The 19,378-nt window shown below is 38.4% G+C and overlaps 1 pseudogene; it reads left to right on the top strand.

The window, feature by feature from the left end:
* Nucleotides 1-1,310: 1,310 nt before the first annotated feature.
* On the top strand, nt 1,311-18,882 carry LOC100474390 (annotated as a pseudogene).
* Nucleotides 18,883-19,378: the final 496 nt, after the last annotated feature.

The following is a 19,378-nucleotide window of genomic DNA, read 5'->3' as shown; positions in this document are numbered from 1 at the left end:
TGATCATTCAACAGAAAAAAAATTTTTTTTTTGAAAAGGCAGTTCTATTTTTTTTTTTTTAAGATTTTATTTATTTGACAGAGATAGAGACAGCCAGCGAGAGAGGGAACACAAGCAGGGGGAGTGGGAGAGGAAGAAGCAGGCTCATAGCAGAGGAGCCTGATGTGGCTCGATCCCATAACGCCGGGATCACGCCCTGAGCAGAAGGCAGACGCTTAACCGCTGTGCCACCCAGGCGCCCCAGAAAAAAAATTTTTTTTAGCCTCTGCAACTTTGTGTTCTGCTAGCATAGAAGTCTTAGGACCTAAGACGGGAATGTTTCCATCAGGTGTCACAGCAATAGTCCATTACATTGCAAGTTGGGACTGCTTCATGGCAGTGCATCAGTAGGAAGAGAAGGGAGTTACTGCTGGCTAGGGGTTACTGCTGACTATCAAGGGGAAATCGGGTTGCTATTACACAATGACTTCAGGAGGAGTATGTTTAAGTGCAGGAGATCCTCTGGCACACCTCTTATTACTCTCTTGTCCTGAGACAAGTCAATGGAAAATTACAGTAACCCAACAGAGGCATGATTTCTGATGGAGACTCTTTAGGAATCAAGTTTGGCGTTACCTCACCAGGCAAGGAATTATAATCACTCAGGTGTTTGTTGAAGGTAAAGAGAACATGGACTTAGTAGAAGAAGGTAATTATAAATACCATCTGTTGACCATATGACCAGTTGCAGAAACAGGGACTGTAGTATTTAGGAGTACCTCTTATTTTGGTATGAATATATCTGTGTGTGAATTAACTAATTCTTTCTTTCTTTTTATGCTCTTTCCCCATTTCCATGTCACTAATATTAAAGTGTTAATATTACCAACTTTGTATTTCAATACTGAGGTTACAAGGTATCAAAGCAAGAGTGTGACTCAGAAGAGAAATGAACATCACCCAAAGATGGATAAAGGGACTTCATATCTTCTTTTGAGGAGAGGGTTAGCATATTTTTGGTACACTTAGGATGGTTGCATCATATTAGGCAAAAGCGTAAGTCTGCTATTAACTTCACCGTGGTTAAGAGAAGTGTGGCCAAGGTGACATGGGGTGAGCTGTGATGACTTCTGGTATGTGAGTTTAGCGAAGCTGGAATTATATTTCCCCAAACTCCCTTCCTGGGTTGACACTGGACACAAGAGAGATGTGCACAAGACCTGGAAGGCAGAACTGAAACAGTGGCCATTCATATGCTTGAAGGTCAGGGCTGAGCAGACACAGCTGCAGCTCATCCTGGGAGAGATGATCTGCTGGCGCGTCTCGGGAGCATGGAGCGGCAGTCAGGCCTCACAGCTCTCCAACTGCCGCTGCAGCACCTGCTTCGGCTGCTGGCAATCCCAGGCCAGGTGCTCGGGCAACTCTGTGATGAAGGGCATCCGCTACCCTGCAGGTCACCATCTCAGCGCTTGGAAAGCAGTGGGAGGTAGAGACGCGTTCCCTGTCGTCCTCACAGGCTCCACTGAGTCCTGTTCTCGCCCGCCGTGGGCTCATCGTTCCTTTCTGACTGACGGTGTTGTGGATCGCGGCCTCTTAATGTCAGCCTCCAAAGCAGCGACCACATACAGAATACTAACCCACTGTGTAACTTTAACCCCACCGTAAAAGCTTCAGGCTATACAGCTCACAGGATTCTGCTTCCCCGATTGAACTCAGATGTAATAATACAGGTAAAACTGCAATAATGTTCTTTCTTTTAAAAGCACATGAACATGGGACTGTGTATTTCTAATTTAACTATTACGGAAACTTGACTAAGGTGAAATTAAGTCCTCTGAGTAAAAAAAAGACCTATCAAGTATTATTTTTAGAAAGATGCAATGTATTTCCTTAAAAGAAAAGGAGGGCTAACACAGAATGAGAAGAAGTTTCCATAAATCCACCAAAACCTTGCTCATCAAGCTATTTCCTAAAACTTCTAAGGGGCAAAAATATAAGCACTATGATTCAGAAGAGACAAAAGAAGACACTATATCCCAGGATACACAATGACATTATCAACATTACCCTCAACATGTAAACGCCAGATTTAAGACTTGCCTTTATATTTGGGCTCAGTAAATTCAATGCAGTCTCGAGAGAGATTCCATTAGCATGTTTAAAGCAGCAATCAATCCAAGTATATTTGTACTCAGCCTGAAGAACGAATATATTGACATGAAGAAAATTGTGAGCATAGGAAAAAGGGAACCCCCGACAGGTGAGTTTAGTTGTGCATTTTATGACCACTGGATAGGAAAAAGAATATATCCCCAGAAGCAAATGCGAATTTCCACATCACCCTGGTTTTGATTCTTTGTTTCCTTGGTACCATCACTGAACACCTGCTATTAAAAAGTATGTAATGTACAACTGATAACTGAAAACCAACAACCCACCCAACCAGGTACGTATTATTCTCATTTTACAGATAAGGAAATGTGCCTAATGTTATATACCTTATAAATGACTAAGCTGGGAATAAATCAACCCCAGGGATGTCCTGTCTACAAGCTGGTGCTCTTAAACATTACACAACCCTTCAGGTATGTCTGATCCCACTGAGAACATGCATGTCACTACACACCTATCCTCCTCTGCACCCTGCTGATACCTTGTTCATTGAGCCACCTTGCAGATAATCTGCCTTCCTACTTGGCTTTCTTACATGAATACAAGCATTCCAGCAAACCAGGAAGTTATACTTCACACTGTAATTTTAATAAATAATAATAAATTTAATAAATAATAAATTTATAATTTTAATAATTTTTTGGTATAAAAAGGAATATAAATCCATGACTTTAAATACAGAAATTTTAAAAAATTAAAATCATGTATACTCCAGTAACCCTGAGGTAAATACTTAAAACTCTGGCATATCTACTTCTTTTATCTAAATGTACTACTACTACCACTACTAACAACAAAAACAGCAGGAGCAGCTCGGCGCCAGGCACTGTCTAAGGACATTAGACATATTCAATCATTTAAACCTGACAACAACCCAAAAGGTAGGCACTGTTGTTATTACATTTTACAGATAAAAAACCCCAAGGAATAAAGAAAATAAGTGGCTTCCCAAGATCACAGAGCTAAAAAATGGAGCTATGACTTGAACCCACACAGTCTAACTTCAGAGCACCTGCCCAGAACCTAGAAGTTCTACTGTCTGTACATCTGAATTGGGGTATACAAAGGGCAATCAGTCCCCTTCAGGAGGCAGACAGGGAGGCTACCGAGCCTGTATTTTATTTCTAGAGGCACTCCTTCCTGAGATACTCCCTGCCCCTCCCCAACCCCCTCTGGGAGGTCTTTCACTGCTGCTTGTCAGAGATATTATGAGCTAACACAACTGAGTCCCCAGGGGATAAAAAGAAAACATCTGCTTAAATTATATCTAAAAATACGGTATTAAATTCTTTCAGAAACTTCCTAGTTCTTTCACTCCCACGAGTACAAAAACCTAACAGCAAACTCACGCCAGAAATTACAATGGATGTTTGTTCTTTAAATCATTAGATTTGATTCAATTTAACACTCTAGTAGTCAAAGCTTCATTCTAAGACCTTCAGGTTCTGATATATTTAGTAAATCTAAAAAATCCAGTAATTTTTCCCTAACATAAGTTAATAATCATATCAACTTCAGTGTCAATACTTTCTGCATACATTTTTTAAACTACAATAAAAATTTAACTGATGATTTGAAGTTATGAACATGAATGTCAGGGGTGAAAGGAAATGTGTGCAAAACACCTCAGATGTTCATAAAAAAATGACCAGAGTGTAAAAAGCAAATACTGTATCTACACACCACCACCTCCGATTCTTAAAGCACTCCAAAATCTTCCAGAGAATGAGTGACTCTTGATTGTATATATTTACTAAACACCCATCGAGCCACTATGTGCACAGCACTGTGCTACTGAAGAGGGGAGAACGTATTTTACTGACACATTCTTGCTGTTTTTTATACAACACAGCAAGCAGTTCTGAAAACTTCTGAAAGCCAATTATGCCAGATGCTGCGGCTGGACTGACACGGGAATCAGCACCAGGGTTCCTGGTCTCAGGCAGTTTGCAGCATTATATGTGGGACAGGTTTAAGGAAATCACAGTACAGTTCGAAAGCCCTGTCACAAAGCACATATGAGATAGAACCAGAATCATGATAAATAATTCACTTGTGGCAGAAGAGAAAACAGAGTCTCCTTCCCTAGGTAGTCTTCCCTCCCCTTGATTTCTCTCCTTGCCTGGAGAGGAAGGGAAAAGAGAAAGGCAGAGGTAATCAGCCACCCGAGCTGGTATCAACCTTCTCTCCTCCAGGCTTCCCTACTTAGCATGTCCTTTGAGTGCTCATGTTTAAGAATTTACTGAACAGTTATTTCCTTATTTCCCCAGGTTTACACAAGTGGCCACTGGAACATAACTTATTTCCCTCTAGTTTTTGGTATTTAAGCAGACATCAGAAAGAATTTAGAGCGGCCAGAAGGATCAGTGGCATGACTTAGTAGTGCTGTTCAGGTAACAAATCGTCTCTATAGAAAAGACCACTACAGGTTTATAGGTAAGCACCAAAATGAGATGTACCAGTAAGCATCAGAAGAAACAAAGAGAGGTTAAAAGACTTACCCAGGATAAGCTGGCTAAATAATAGTCCCTCTCAGGTCAACTGTAGTCACCACGTCTATCAAAATCACAGGACACCACGAAAGAATAATGAAATACCAACCCCAGCCTTTGCTAAATCCCTGTCCTAGTCCCTTTATGTCACATTATCCTTCTGCCCTAAGTCTGGAGAGGCTCTACTTTCTGGCCTACCAATACTCGTGTGGTTGCTGTGGGCTTCTCTCACCTTCCTCCCCATACATACTATTACAGTAAGATGTATTTGAGATTTCATTATGAAACGTGAATCTTTCCTTAACTGGTGTTGGAAAAAAATAATTATTCTGACACTTGCTAAATGGTAAGAAAGGCTTTATTCAAGATTATTGCAACAGGGGTATTGCGATAGGGGGGAGAGATGAGTTCTGAATCAGTAAAGACAGCTGGGGATTCAGAGCCGAGGTGCCAAGACGGGTGGTGAGTGGATGGAAAATTACTAAGACCAGACCTCAGGGTCAGGGGACTCTTGCTAAACTGGCCTAAGAGGGTGCTTGCTGAAGGCAGGCCAACAACGCTGACATCAAGGTGGGGAATGAGGAACTTGATTAGATACCCAGGGTGGTCAGACACCAAGGGTGGGGGGATTCTCACTTAAATGACTTAGCAGAATTCCTCACTAAAACTGGGCCGTGCAGGCCCTGCAAGGACAGGGCAGACATGAAGGCCAAAGTCAAAGCCTAGTTGAGAACAAGGCTCAGAGGAGCCTACCTGAAAGTCTGGTTCAAGGAGAGCGTCTTTGTCACTGGCATCTCCCCTTTACTACACCCTTCTCCTGGTGAACCAAATCAAGTTTTTAAAATACCACATTCAAAGCTCTTTTGTGGATCTTGGGAATACAGGTCACAAAATTTATTTAAAAGAATTTTTTTAAAGATTTTATTTTTATGGGGTGCCTGGGTGGCTCAGTCGTTAAGCATCTGCCTCTGGCTCAGGGCGTGATCCCAGGGTTCTGGGATCGAGCCCCACATAGGGCTCCCTGCTCCGCTGGGAGCCTGCTTCTTCCTCTCCCACTCCACCTGCTTGTGTTCCCTCTCTCACTGGCTGGCTCTCTCTGTCAAATAAATAAATAAAATCTTTAAAAAAAAAAGAGATTTTATTTTTAAGTAATCTCCATACCCAATGTGGGGCTTGAACTCAGCAATCCCAAGATCAAGAGTCACATGCTCTACCGACTGAGCCAGCCAGGTGCCCGAGGTCAGTAAATTTAAAAACTAGTATGTTTCTAAAACACTTAAGCATACACAGAATACAAATCTAATCATGTTGGCCCTTCACTTAAGTCACCCAAAGGGCCACCAGTGCCCCTAGGACCACTTCTTGCTGAGACACGCAAAGCCCTGCCTAGTCTCCTCCCTGGTCCTCTCACTAACCGCTCCCCTAGGCTACCACCCCCTCCTCTCAACCGCACACTCAGGGCCTCTGTGCATAATGCTCCTTCAGCCCAGTATTCTCTTCTTTCCACAGAGCTGCCTGGCAAAGCAGTACTTATCTTTCAAGCCTCAGTTCAAAGGCCCTAAACTTTTCTTGAGCGCCCCTCCCCCTCCCCCTTCCTTCTTTATTCTGTGTCCTGATCACTCAAAGGACAAGAACTGTAACTTTCTACTGCACTTGTTTGTCTCTGTGTCTATCTCCCTGTCAGGCTCTGAGTCCCTCCAGAGCAGGAACAGGTTTCATTTGCCTTTGTATCCCTTTCGTCTCCAGTTGAGATGAAACAAATAGGAAAGGAAATAAAAGCAAACCCTCTTTTGAAATTGTGAAAGTAGCACTGTTGATCTCAAAATGAAAGGTAGGCAAGCTTTAAAGATTTAAAATAAGCCTATTACCATATCCTTTACAGGTAGTTCATTAAAACTTTGGGTTGTTGCTCAGCTTCTGATTTGTTTACAACCTGAACTAAACGGATACAGTGGTCAAAACAGTATTAAATAAGACCTTCTCAGAAGAATGGGCACCATATTGGTGAACTCCTTTATTTTGCTGCCACCACCTCCCCCAATATGGTTAACCACATAGAGCTGGGAGAAGGAAGAACATGAAATTCCTCATTACCTTCTTCCTCAATCTTACACCTACAAATGCCATACACATGTGCCTTACTACCTCCAACACAGACAATCCCCTGTTGTTCTCTACTGCTGTCATCAACCACTGAAAGGACTGGTTCATCACTTCTCCCACCCCACTTTCTATAATATAATTGGCAACCATAATGCCTTTTTTCATTTTAGGCAAAAAATGAGATTTACTATAATGGAATCATGGTCATCACATAAATCAGTGTTTTTTTTCAAAGCCTAGTCAGTGAATACCAGCATCAGAATAACGGAGAGGTTTAAGAAGAGAGATTTCTGGATCTCATGAGTATGAAGACAGTGGGACAGAGCAGGGGTTAGGGAGTGTGAATTTAAAATGATCTCCCAAGCTGGCTCATAAAGTCACTAAAGAATAAATGAATAAACGAGGCCTTGATTTATTAAATTGTTGAGTGCCAAAAATATGCCAAATACTATGGGAGGTAATACAGGATATACAGAAATAATACTGGAAGTAGTCCCTGACCTCAAAGTATTTTCAATTTAGTTAGGAAGAAAAAGTTGACTCAGAGAATTCTAGAACAATGCTAAACTCTATTGTATAGAATGATCTCCAAACTTTAGATCAAGTACCTTATCTTTAAACGTTTTAAATATGGGCTACTACAGGAATACTGACATAAATTACACATGTATTACATGAAAACACATAATACTAAAAAAATAAATTTTTGGAAACATATTAAACTTCAACAGTACAAACTTTTCAGTGATTAAACATTGTGCAATATTAATATATTTCTTGACTTTTAATATCTTGGCTTAATAATTCATAACACTGCGATCTGAAGGGCTAATTGCAGTTCATGTTGACACTCGACTTCAATGACTGTATTCATATGTCAATCCATCCACCATTTATGTGAAAATTTTTTATACAAGTCATGTTAGGAAGTACCTTCCTGAGGACAATCAGCAATTTTTGAAAACTTATCATTTTAGCAACCATAACAAATGGTTTCAAAAATCTACTAAGATTTTTGTTCCAGAAGATTTATAAACTAGTTAGAAAGTTGTTCATGTTTTTAAGTGTACAGATGAGAAATTCAGAAATGATATATAATTTAGGGTACTAAAATCACATAAGTATGAACACTTCTGAACACCCATTTCCAAAAAGTCTATCCAATTCTTTCTATAGAATAGTAGGCAAGATAATGTGAAGGATTTTCCAAGATAAAACTTTTATAAAGTGTACTGCTGGGCTTGAAGAGAAGAATCCAAGGGAAAAATAAACATTAAGAAACTCCAGCTGAAAGCAACTACAAACTCCAGCATGGCCCTGGGGTCCAAATATTAAGCTTTGGACTCACTACAAGGTTAGAGAATGTAAAACTCCTTCATTGACCTGGGACCTCTTTAGGAGACTAGAATGTCCCAGGTCAGGGGCTCCTGGCTAGTTCAGTCAGTAAAATATGCAACTCTTAATCTTGGGGTTGTAAGTTCGAGCCCCACATGGGGAGTAGAGATTACTTAAAAATAAATCTTTTTTTAAAAAAGTCTCAGGTCAGTAGGAGCAAAACAAAGCCTCTCTAGAGGAAGTCGTCCTCAATTTAGACCTCCAAGTTTCACACAGATAAAAATCAGGCAAATATGAGTTCATCCACAAAGACCAACAAATACAGAAACAAAGAAGCCACAGTAGATGAGAATCAAGCCCAAGGGACTTCATAGAGTGGAATTTCCAGATATAGGAAGTAAATAACTATACGTCAAATGTTTAAGGAAATGAAGATGAAATCACAAAAATAAACAAAAACCAAGAGATGATAAAATAGGCCAGCCTGGTTTGAGGGAAAGCACTTACAACTTTTAGAAATGAAAAATAAAATCCATGAAATAAAAAATTCAACAATGGAAAAAGAGAAGAGTGGAGCACACATCCAACACACTGCTAGTTTCTGTCCAGCTCAACACAGGGTGTTGAGAGGAACCTCCATTCACCAGGAGCCTGGGGTATGCTGAGGACGAAATGAGCTAATAAGTGTGCAGCTCCTTCAGAGAAACCACAGTACAGCAGACAGACACCAGAGGGAGCAAGAGATTACAGCTCCTTAAAAAACAAACAAACAAACAAACAAACAAACAAAAAAACCCCATGAAATCCCTCTAATCAGGTATCTACATGCACGTGTTCAGAAAAGACACACCTACAGAAAAGGTTTGAGAGCCCTGAGACTCTCCCACTGGACTGAATGGTGACAAACTTCTCCATGTATGAAGCCAACTTAGAAAGACTGGGAGAGGTAACCACTTTTTTTTAAATGGGTGCATAGCAACATAGAGTTATAAGGAACATTAAAAAAAAAAAAGAAACGGGAGAATGGCCCAATTGAGGGAACACAATAAATCTCCAAAACCAACCCTAATGAAACCGAGGTATATGTTATTATCTAGCAAAGAATTCAAAATGATTGACAAAAAGATGCTCAATGAGATCATGAAATGATACATGAGCAGAAACCGAAAATATAAAAAACAACCAAACAGAAATTTTGGAGCTCAATTTAAAAATGCAGTAAATCATTAAGAAGGTTCAAGGATAGGCTCGATCAAGCAGAAGAAAGAATGAGCAAATCTGAACATTTGTTTGAAACTATCCAGTCACAAGAACGACAAAAACAAAAAAACAAACAAACCCCCTCCCCCCCCAAAAAAAGAAAGAAAAAAGAGAAAGAGTGAAGGAAGCTAAGGGAATTATAGTATACCATCAAAAAAACCAATACATGCATTATGGGAGTCCCAGAAAAAAAAAAAAGGAGAGAGAAAGGGATGAAATTTTTTTTTAATGAAAACTTTCCAAATATGAGGAAGGAAATGGACAACCAGATTTCCAGATTCAAGAAACCCAAGAGAAGTTAAATAGAATGACTCCAACACAGGACGAACCCAAAAAAGTCTGCACCCAAACACATAATCAAATAGTCGAAGGTCAAAGACAGAATTTTGAAAGCAGCAAGATAAAGGTTACTTGTCATGTACAAAAGAACCCTCAAAAACTTATTAGCAGATTTCTCAGCAGAAAACCTGTAGGCCAGGTAAGAGTGTAAATATGTGAACTGCCGGGGCGGGGTGGGGGTTTGCCAGGGAAGAATGCTACATCCAGCAAAACTGTCCTTCAGAAATGAATAAAAGCTTTCAACAGATAAACAAATGCTGAGAGAGTTCATCACCACTAGACCTGCCTTACAAGAAATACTTAAGGGAGTCATTCAAGTTGAACAAAAAGACACTAAACAGCCACAGGAAAGCATGCAAAAATATAAACTTCACCAGTAATGGGAAATATATACACAAACACAGAATACTGTCATAATATAACAATGAGGCGTAGATCATTTTAATCCTGGTATAGAAGTTAAAAGACATAAGTATTTATAAAACTATAACTATAAAATGTTAATTGATATACAATACAAAAAGATGTAGTTTGTGACAACAATATAAAGTGTGGGGAAGGAAGAAGTAAAAGCAGAATTTTTGTACGAGATTGAAGTTAAGCTGCTATCAGCTTAAAACAGATTGTTATAATTGTAAAATGTTTTATGTAAGCCCCATAGTAACCAACCACAAAGAAAATACCTAGAGAAGATACACTAAAGAAAATGAAAAAGAAATCAAAGCATGTCACTATAAAAAAAAAGAAAAAGTCAACAAAACACATAGGAAGACACCAAAAGATGTTAAGAAAGACAAAAGAACTACAAGACAGAAAAAAAAATAGGAACATTATATAATGATAAAAAGGTCAATTGGGGAGGAAGATACAACATTTAAAAATATTGAAAGACCCAAATCAGAGCACTTAAAATATATGAAGCAAACAATGACAGAACTGAAGGGAGAAATAGTAACACAGTAACAGTAGAAAATTTCACCACCCCATTTTCAATAACGGGTAGAACATCCAGACATCAAGATATCAAGAAGAAAACCAAAGACTTGAACAACACTATAGACTAAATGCTCCTAAAGACATATTTAGAACATTTCACTGAACAGTAACAGAATACATTTTTATCAAATGTATATAGATATTCTCCAGAAAAGGACATGTTAGGTCACAAAACAAAATCTTACAAATTTAATAATGCTGAGATCATACCGAGTATCTTATCCAAACTAACAGTATGCAACTAGAAATCAGTAACAGAAGAAAACTGGAAAATACGTGAAAATTAAGCACCATATTCTTGAATAACCACTGGGTCAGGAAGGAATCAACACAGAAATTAGAATATATCTTGAGACAAATGAAAACAATATACAGTCCTCTTTCCTTTGGCAGCAACAGCAGATTGTGCAGACATGGCCAAAATTAAGGCCAAGACCTTTACAGCATGAAGAAAGAGGAGCTGCTTCAACAGCTGGAAGACCTGAAGGTGGAGCTGTCCCACCTTTGCATCACCAAAACAACTGGCAGCACGGCTTCCAAGGTGTACAAGACCTGAGTTGCTTGCAAATCCATTGCCCATGTTCTCACTGTCATCAACCAGAATCAGGAAGAGAACCTCAGGAAATTCTACAAGGTTAAAAGTACAAGCCCCTGGATCTGTAGCCCAAGAAGACATGTGCCTCTGGCTGAACAAGGAGGACGAAAACCTGAAGACCCAGTGGCAGCAGTGGAAGGAGTAGTTATACCCCCCATGGTAGTACGCAGTTAAGGCCCGAGCATCAGCATCAATAACACACACACACACACACACACACACACACACAAACTAGGGGAGGAAAAAAGAAAGAAAAAAAGAACAATATATAAAAACTTACAGGATGCAGCAAAAGCAGCACTAAGTGGGAAGTTCATAGTAATAAAAACTTACACTAAAAAAAAGGAACACTCTCAAAATCCACCTCAAGCAATCAGAAAAAAGAAACACCTAAGCCTAAAATTAGCAGAAGAAAATTATAATAAAGATTATAGTAGTAATAAATGAAGTAGAGAATAGAAAAATAGAAAAAAGTCAACGAGTTTTTTTAAAAAAATGAACAAATGAAAAAATCTCTAGCTAGACTAAAAGAGACGAACCAAATTAAAATCAGAAACGAAAGAGGAAACATTACACAGCCCCATGTTGGGCTCCTGCTCAGCGGGGATCCTGCTTCTCCCTCTCCCCCTGCAGCTCCCCCTGCTTGTGGTCTCTCTCTTTCTCTCTCTCTCTCTCAAATAAACAAATACAATCTTTAGAAAAAATAAAGAATAAACACCAATCCCTCTAAAACTTTTCTAAAAATTGGAGAGAGGAAAACTCATTGTATGAGGCCAGTATTACTCTAATACCAAAACCAGAAAAAGACACTACAAGAAAACCACAGGCCAATAATCTTGATGAATATATACGCAAAAATCCTAAATGAAGTATAAGCAAACCAAATTTAACAGCACATTAAAGGGATCATATATGATGACCAAGTGGGATCTATCCCCAGGATACGAGGACGGTTCAACATAGGTAATCAATGTAATACACCACATTAACATAACAAATGATGAAAATCACACAATTATCTCTACTGATTCAGACAAGGCATCAATACCCTTTCATCATAAAATACTCTCAAGAGGGGCGCCTGGGAGGCTCAGTCCGTTAAGCATCTGCCTTTGATCCCAGCATCCCGGTATTGAGCCCTGTGTCGGGCTCCCTGCTCAGTGGACAGCCTGCTTCTCTCTCTCTGCTGCTCCTCCTGCTTGTGTGTGCATGCTCTCTCACTCTCTCTCTGTCATCAAAATAAATAAATAAAATCTTTAAAAACAAAACAAAACTCTCAACAAACTAGAAATAGAATAGAAGGGCATTACCTCAACATAATCAATACCATATCTCAAAAGTCCACAGCTAACATCATACTCAATGGAGAAAATTGAAAGTTTATCCTCTGTGATCAAGAACAAGGCAAGGATGCCCCCTTTTGCCATTTATATTCAACACAGCGCTGAAAATCTTAGCCAGGGCAATTAGGCAAGGAAAAGAAATAAAAGCTACACACTCCAGAAAGGAAGAAGTAAAAGTACCTCTGTGTGCAAATGACATGATCTTATATGTAGAAAACCCTATGACTCCCACCAAAAAACCCCAAACAACTGTTAGAACTATAAATGAATTGAATAAAGTTGCAGGCTACAAAATCAACAAACAGTTGTATTTCTATACACTAACAACAAATGATGTGAAAAGAAAATTAAGAAAACCTCATTTATAATCACATCAAAAGGAATAAAATATTTAGGAATACATTTAACCAATGAAGCAAAAGATGTGTATACTGAAAACTACAAAACATTGCTAAAATAAATTAAAGAAGACACATATAAATGGAAAGATATCCTGTGTTTATGGTTTGGAAGACATAATATTGATAAAATGTCCATACTACCCAAAGAGATCTACAGATCAATACAATCCCTATCAAAACCCCAATGCCATTTTTTACAGAAACAGAAAAAACAATCCTAAAATTCACATGGAACCACAAGGACCCTGAATAGCCAAAACAATCTTGAGAAAGAAGAACAAAGATGAAGCCCTTACACTTATGACTTCAAAGCACATTACAATGTTATAATAATCAAAACAGTATGGCACTGGTGTAAAGACGGGCATATAGACTAATGGAATAGAATTGAGAGAGAGCCCAGAAATACATTTTTGTATATACGGGGAAATGATCTTTGATAAGAGTACCAAGAATACACAAGTGGGAAATGACAGTCTTTTCAATAAATGGTGTTGGGAAAACCAGATCTTCACATGCAGAAGAATGAAATCAGACGTTTTATCTTATACCATACACAAAAATTAACTCAAAATGCATTGAAGTCGTAAATACAACACATGAAACTGTAAAATACCCAAAAGAAAACATAGGGGGAAAGCTTCATTACACAGATCTTGGCAATGACTTCCTGAATATAACATGAAAAACACAGGCAATCAAGGCAAAAAAATAGGTGTGACTACATCAAACTAAAAAGCTTCTGCACAGCAAAGGCATCAATCCTCACAGTAAAAAGGCTAGGAAAGCCACAGAATGGAAGAAAATATTTATACACCATAAATCTGAAAAGGGGTTAATAACCAAAATATTCTTACAATCCTGATTTTAATGGACAAAGGACTTGAATAGACATTTCTCCAAAGAAGACATATAAATGGTCAATAGATATATGAAAAGATGCTCAACATCACTAATCATCAGAGAAATGCAAATCAAAACCACAATGAGATTATCACTTCACACCTGTTACGATGACCATTATCAAAAAACAAAGCAGACAATAATAAATGTTGGCAAGGATGTGGAAAGATTGGTTTGAATGTAAAATGGTGCAGTCATTATGGAAAACAATATGGAGGTTCCCCAAAAGATTAAAAATAGAACTAACATATAATCTGGCAATCAATTCAATTCAAAAGAATTGAAATCAGGACCTCAAAGAGAGATCTGCAATCCCATGTTCACTGCAGCATTATTTACAACTGCCAAGTTATGAAAACATCCCAAATGTCCATCAATGGATGAATGGATAAAGAAATGTATTATATACGTTCAAAGGAGTATTTTTCTGCCATAAAAAGGAAGGAAATTCTGTCCTGCTGTATTATGGGTCAACCTTGGGGACATTACACTAAGTGAAATTAGCCCATCATAGAAAGACTGATACTGCATGATTCCACTTAAATGAAATATGTAACATACTCAAACTTATAAAAGCCGAGAGCAGAATTGTGATTGCCAGGGACTGGAGAAAGAGGAAAATGGGAAGTTGCTATTCAATGGTATAAAGTTTCAGTCATGCAAGATGAAAAAGTTATATAGATTAGCTATACAACTTTGTGCCGACAGTTAACAATACTGTACCATGCACTTAGAGTTTTTTAAGAGAGCAGATTTCATGGTATGTGGTTTTTACCACAATTTAACACAAACTTAACAGAGGGATTAACAGTGATTTAAATACAGCTAAAGAGATCTAGCCAACTGAAAGACAAATCTAAACATTACATTCCATAACTGTACTGCAGATTATACCATACACTGTAGTATAGAGAAACAATGAAATAGAGGAAGAAACAAGAGTCTAAGACATATGTAGGACAGAATGAGAAATTTTAACATATTTAATCAGAGCACTGGAAATACTAGAGAGAACAGAGGTAAATTAATACTTAAAGAGAGAATGACTGATCATGGAACTGATGAAAGATATAAATCCACAGATGATAAATCCAAACAAATCATGCAGCTTGTAGAGAGGCAATGAACTTGTGAAAAAAATGAATGAGAAGTTAAGGCACATGGAGGAGCTATAGTCTAACATAATCAAATCAGAGTCCCCAAATGAACCTCTATAAAGGGAGCAGAAACAAGGCAATTTTCAAAAGATAATAGTTGATAAATATCCAGAACGAATGAAAGATAGGAAATCACAGACATAGGAAGCAAGAAGGAAAAAAAGAAATTCATACCAGGGGTACCTGGGTGGCTCAGTTGGTTAAGCATCCAACTGGTGATTTCGGCTCAGGTCATGATCACAAGGTTGTGAGATCAAGCCCTGCATGGAGCCCCACACTGGGCTCCACACTGGGTATGGAGCCTGCTTAAGATTTTCTCTCTCCCTCCGTCTGCCCCTACTCCCCACTCTCTCCCTTTCTTAAAAAAGAAAAAAAAAAAAAACCATACCTAAATACACTGTAGTGAAAGCCCAACACTTAAAGAAAAACAGAGAATCTTAAAGAGACAGATGGAAAAGTCGCCTACTTTTTTAAAAAAAATATTTTGTTTATTTATTGTCAGAGAGAATGCACAAGCAGGATGTTTTTCCCACAGTGGATGGTCCTGCACACCCACCTTGGAGACCAGTAGTGTGGACTATACACAGACCGATGTTCAGCTACAGCAGACAGCAATCCTTGCTGTAACCCATTCAGAATTTTTCTTAGAAAGGGGAGCCATCCCATAAAGGATTTATGAGTTGGGGACAAGGGGAAAAGAGCAAGGCACTCCAGACAGAGAAAACAGCAAAGGTTCAAAATAGTGATGAGCATAGCATAGCCTGTTCTTACTCTAATAATGTATTTTATATCATTTCATATATTCTTTTAAAATTTCTAGGACAAAAACAAAACAAACCAAAAAAGCACCTCCAAGAAGCAACAGCGCGAGCACAGCAAGAGTGGAAGATGTCAGAGATTATAACCTTGGGCAGGTCACTTAACTTTCTGAAGGCTTCTGCCTCTGTTTGTAATATGCAATACTTACTCTTCCCAGTGTCACTAAGATATTTTGATGATAGATGAAAAAATTCAAAAGGGGAATGTTCCAGCACTGATGTCTTACATATTACCACCAGTCACTGTGCTGGGTGCTGGGGATACAGAATAAAGAGGGCAAACTAAGGCGGCGATTAGAATGCAGTGTGGTAAGTATAGTGACCTGTGAGGCATGCACAGGGTAGTGAGCAACCCAAGGGTAGTAGCAAAAGCATGCCTCTCTCCTGCCTTTTCACATCATTAACAGAGATTCCTAGAGGACCAACTACTGATGGCCACCGTACATACACTAAGCACTCGTGATGGTCATCATGCTGAGTTTCAGATCTATCAAAAGAATCACCTTCAAGAGTTTTATTATTAAAAGAGTCAAAATAAGTTTAACCAAAACATCCCAAGGAGGAGTCAAATCAATTTTCTTCATACTTATTGAAATTCACCACAGAAAGCTAGTCTGGGCATTTTGGATCCATAAAAATCAGCATAATCAGAGTTTTCCTAAAACAGGGAAAAACAATTTATCTTGCTTCATTTAAAAGCACCTCAGAGCAATGATAATATATTATCTACATTCATACTGGAACTATCCAAGTACAATTTAAGAGAAGAAAAAAAATATTTCAAATGCCCATTCTCTTTCTGGACTTTTTACAACCTAAAATCAAACACATTTTGCATAAATTAATGCTATGATCTATAACATACCTTTTCTATTTTTTTTTAAAGATTTTATTAATTGATTTGACAGAGAAAGAGTGCATGACAGAGCACAAGCAAGGGGAGCAGCAGAGGAAGAGGGAGAAGCAGGCTCTCCACTGAGCAGGGAGCCCAAGGACGTGGGGCTCAATCCCAGAACCCTGGGACCATGACCTGAGCTGAGGGCAGATGCTTCACCGACTGAGCCACCCAGGAGCCCCTTTTCTTTCTCTACTTCACTATGAAGTGTTTACTGCATTAAAAGTTCATCATTGGTTATTCTACGGTATTTAGCCAATTCAGGCTTATCAACGCACAAATCCTTCATCTAAGAAAATAACCCCTGAAAAAGTGCACACAGAATGCTCTGAAGAAAAAAAAAAAGGCAAATCTTTCTCACTCTACTACATACCGTAGTAGTAATAGATCAGTGCTGTTAACATTCTTCTTTTGAATTTCTTAATTTATCCTCAACATACATTAGTGACATATATGGGGTGAGGTATTACATATTCCCAAGAATATAAAGTCCAAATACATTCACATATGACAAAACAAAATTTCATATTAACTGCAAATGACAATAAAATACAAAGATGGTTTTTAAAACTGCCATATCTGTTTAAAGTAAAACATTTCTAGCAGTGGTAGAATGTTTTTAGTTATGTCCTTAATATTCCAAAGAACTTGAAGTCTTTATGGTCACATGAATATAAATTTTCCCAACTATTTTTAAAAATATGTCACTTTAACTGAAAATGACTACAAACAAATGTACGTTTTGACTGCCATACTGGCATTAATATATTAGCTAACAAGCAGCTTTGCTCTTTATTTCACTGATGAGAGGTAAGTAAGAATGGCATTTACTACCAACCAGAGAATAAAGAGAGACACCAACAATAATTTAATAGCCATCTCTGGTGGTCCCTTTGATAAAGGCCTATAGCGCTTAAAAACCAATTTAGCCCTATTTACACAGTTTTCTTCTGTACACTATTTGTTTGGGATTATATTTACCTTTCCAGTAAGCTCCTTGAGGGGAGAGGCCTTATCTTAAATAATACTTTCTTTTCCCGTCCAGCTCAAAAACAAAGCTGGGTGCACATTTATTGATAAATTAACAGCCATAGTGTAATAGATATTTTCCACAAATTGGGATATATCAGGCAATTAGGAGAAAATCAGAATTGGACAAAGTCAGCTACATGGAGATATAGTCAGGTACAGCACAAGGACAGGGGACAAGACCATAAAAGTGACTTTGAAATAACATGTTCAGAACCACAGCAAATGAGTTTAAACAGCGTAACTGTTTTCAGAAGGTACAACAAAATTTATCACACAATTATTGCTTAGCTTTAAAATCCACTGGGTTTGTGGGGGGTCTTACATGTGATGCTGCATTTTGTACCATTCCTTGATGCATATTCCTATAATGCTATTTCATAGCCTTAAGAAGTACCTTATTCATGCAAGTATGGAAAGAGCTGTACTATTCAAAATCCAAAAGAAAATAAAAACAGTGTATTTTTCCACCTTTTCTAGGTTATCACACAGGGTTTTGTAATAAAAACAGAGGTCACCGTCCGTCTTACTTTTCATTCACTGAAATGACACACTGAATGACAGGAATCTTTTTAGAGTTCCTGTTAGAAACATTCTGTTTCAAAACTTGACTTTAAGTTCAACTTTAACCAAATTTTTCATCTTTTCCCCTAATCTTCCTTCAATCTCCCAATCAAAATTATGTATCAACTGTATTTTTTTTTAAAACAACGGTTACAATGCAAAATGAAGTTATAATTTCTGCTAGCAGCCGCCTCACACTGTGTTTACCATTTCCAATGCACGGTACTAGGGAGGACAAAAGCACACTCTGAAATACCTTCCCAGCTTTTTCTAACAATAGTCTCTTACTAGAATTTCTTCTCCCTTCATGTAATTATATTAAGTTTCTGTGTTCCCCTTCTCTCCGACGGTTAAATAATCTGTTTATACCAGCCGCCAACACTTCAGAGGTGAGCTCCTATCTTCTCCCTCATACCTTTTGTCTAAGAACGCCAAAGCACTCATATTTTATTTTACCAGCCTTATGACCGCCTGGTACTCCAAGACTGGAGTCTGAGTTAACTAGACAACCAGAGAGATCTGGACAGCCGAGTAAACTTGGTACCCTCTAGTCCCTTAAAAACCAGTCAAAAAACCAGCCAAGGCCCTATTTACAAAGTCATGAAGGTAAAAAAAAAAAAAAAAACCCAAAAACGAGGAAAAAAACCCCCACACCTTTCCACAAAGAAACTCACACAGACACACACACAATTGTACTTTTACAGAAGGTGGGAATACAACTGATCTGGTCCTTTTGGTTTTCAAGAGTTTAAACACCAGGGACATCTGCATCCAGATAAAAACTCCTGAGGGCAATTCGATCAAAGACACAGAAAATCCCTCCTTCAAAGAAAATGCACCGTGTGACACTCCAAGAAGGAGGAGAGATATTTAAAGTAAAACCTGCCCTGAATTATCACCACTGACTTGAGGAAGAGAATAAAAAGCCGCTGGCTTCCGCCGGCTTTTAAACGTTTTGCTGTAACCCCAGGGCCACAGAGGCTGTCCGGGAAATTCT

Source organism: Ailuropoda melanoleuca, chromosome 8 (genome assembly GCF_002007445.2).
Source record: "Ailuropoda melanoleuca isolate Jingjing chromosome 8, ASM200744v2, whole genome shotgun sequence".
Classification (NCBI taxonomy): Eukaryota; Metazoa; Chordata; class Mammalia; order Carnivora; family Ursidae; genus Ailuropoda; species Ailuropoda melanoleuca.
This window is presented reverse-complemented; position numbering and strand designations above follow the sequence as displayed.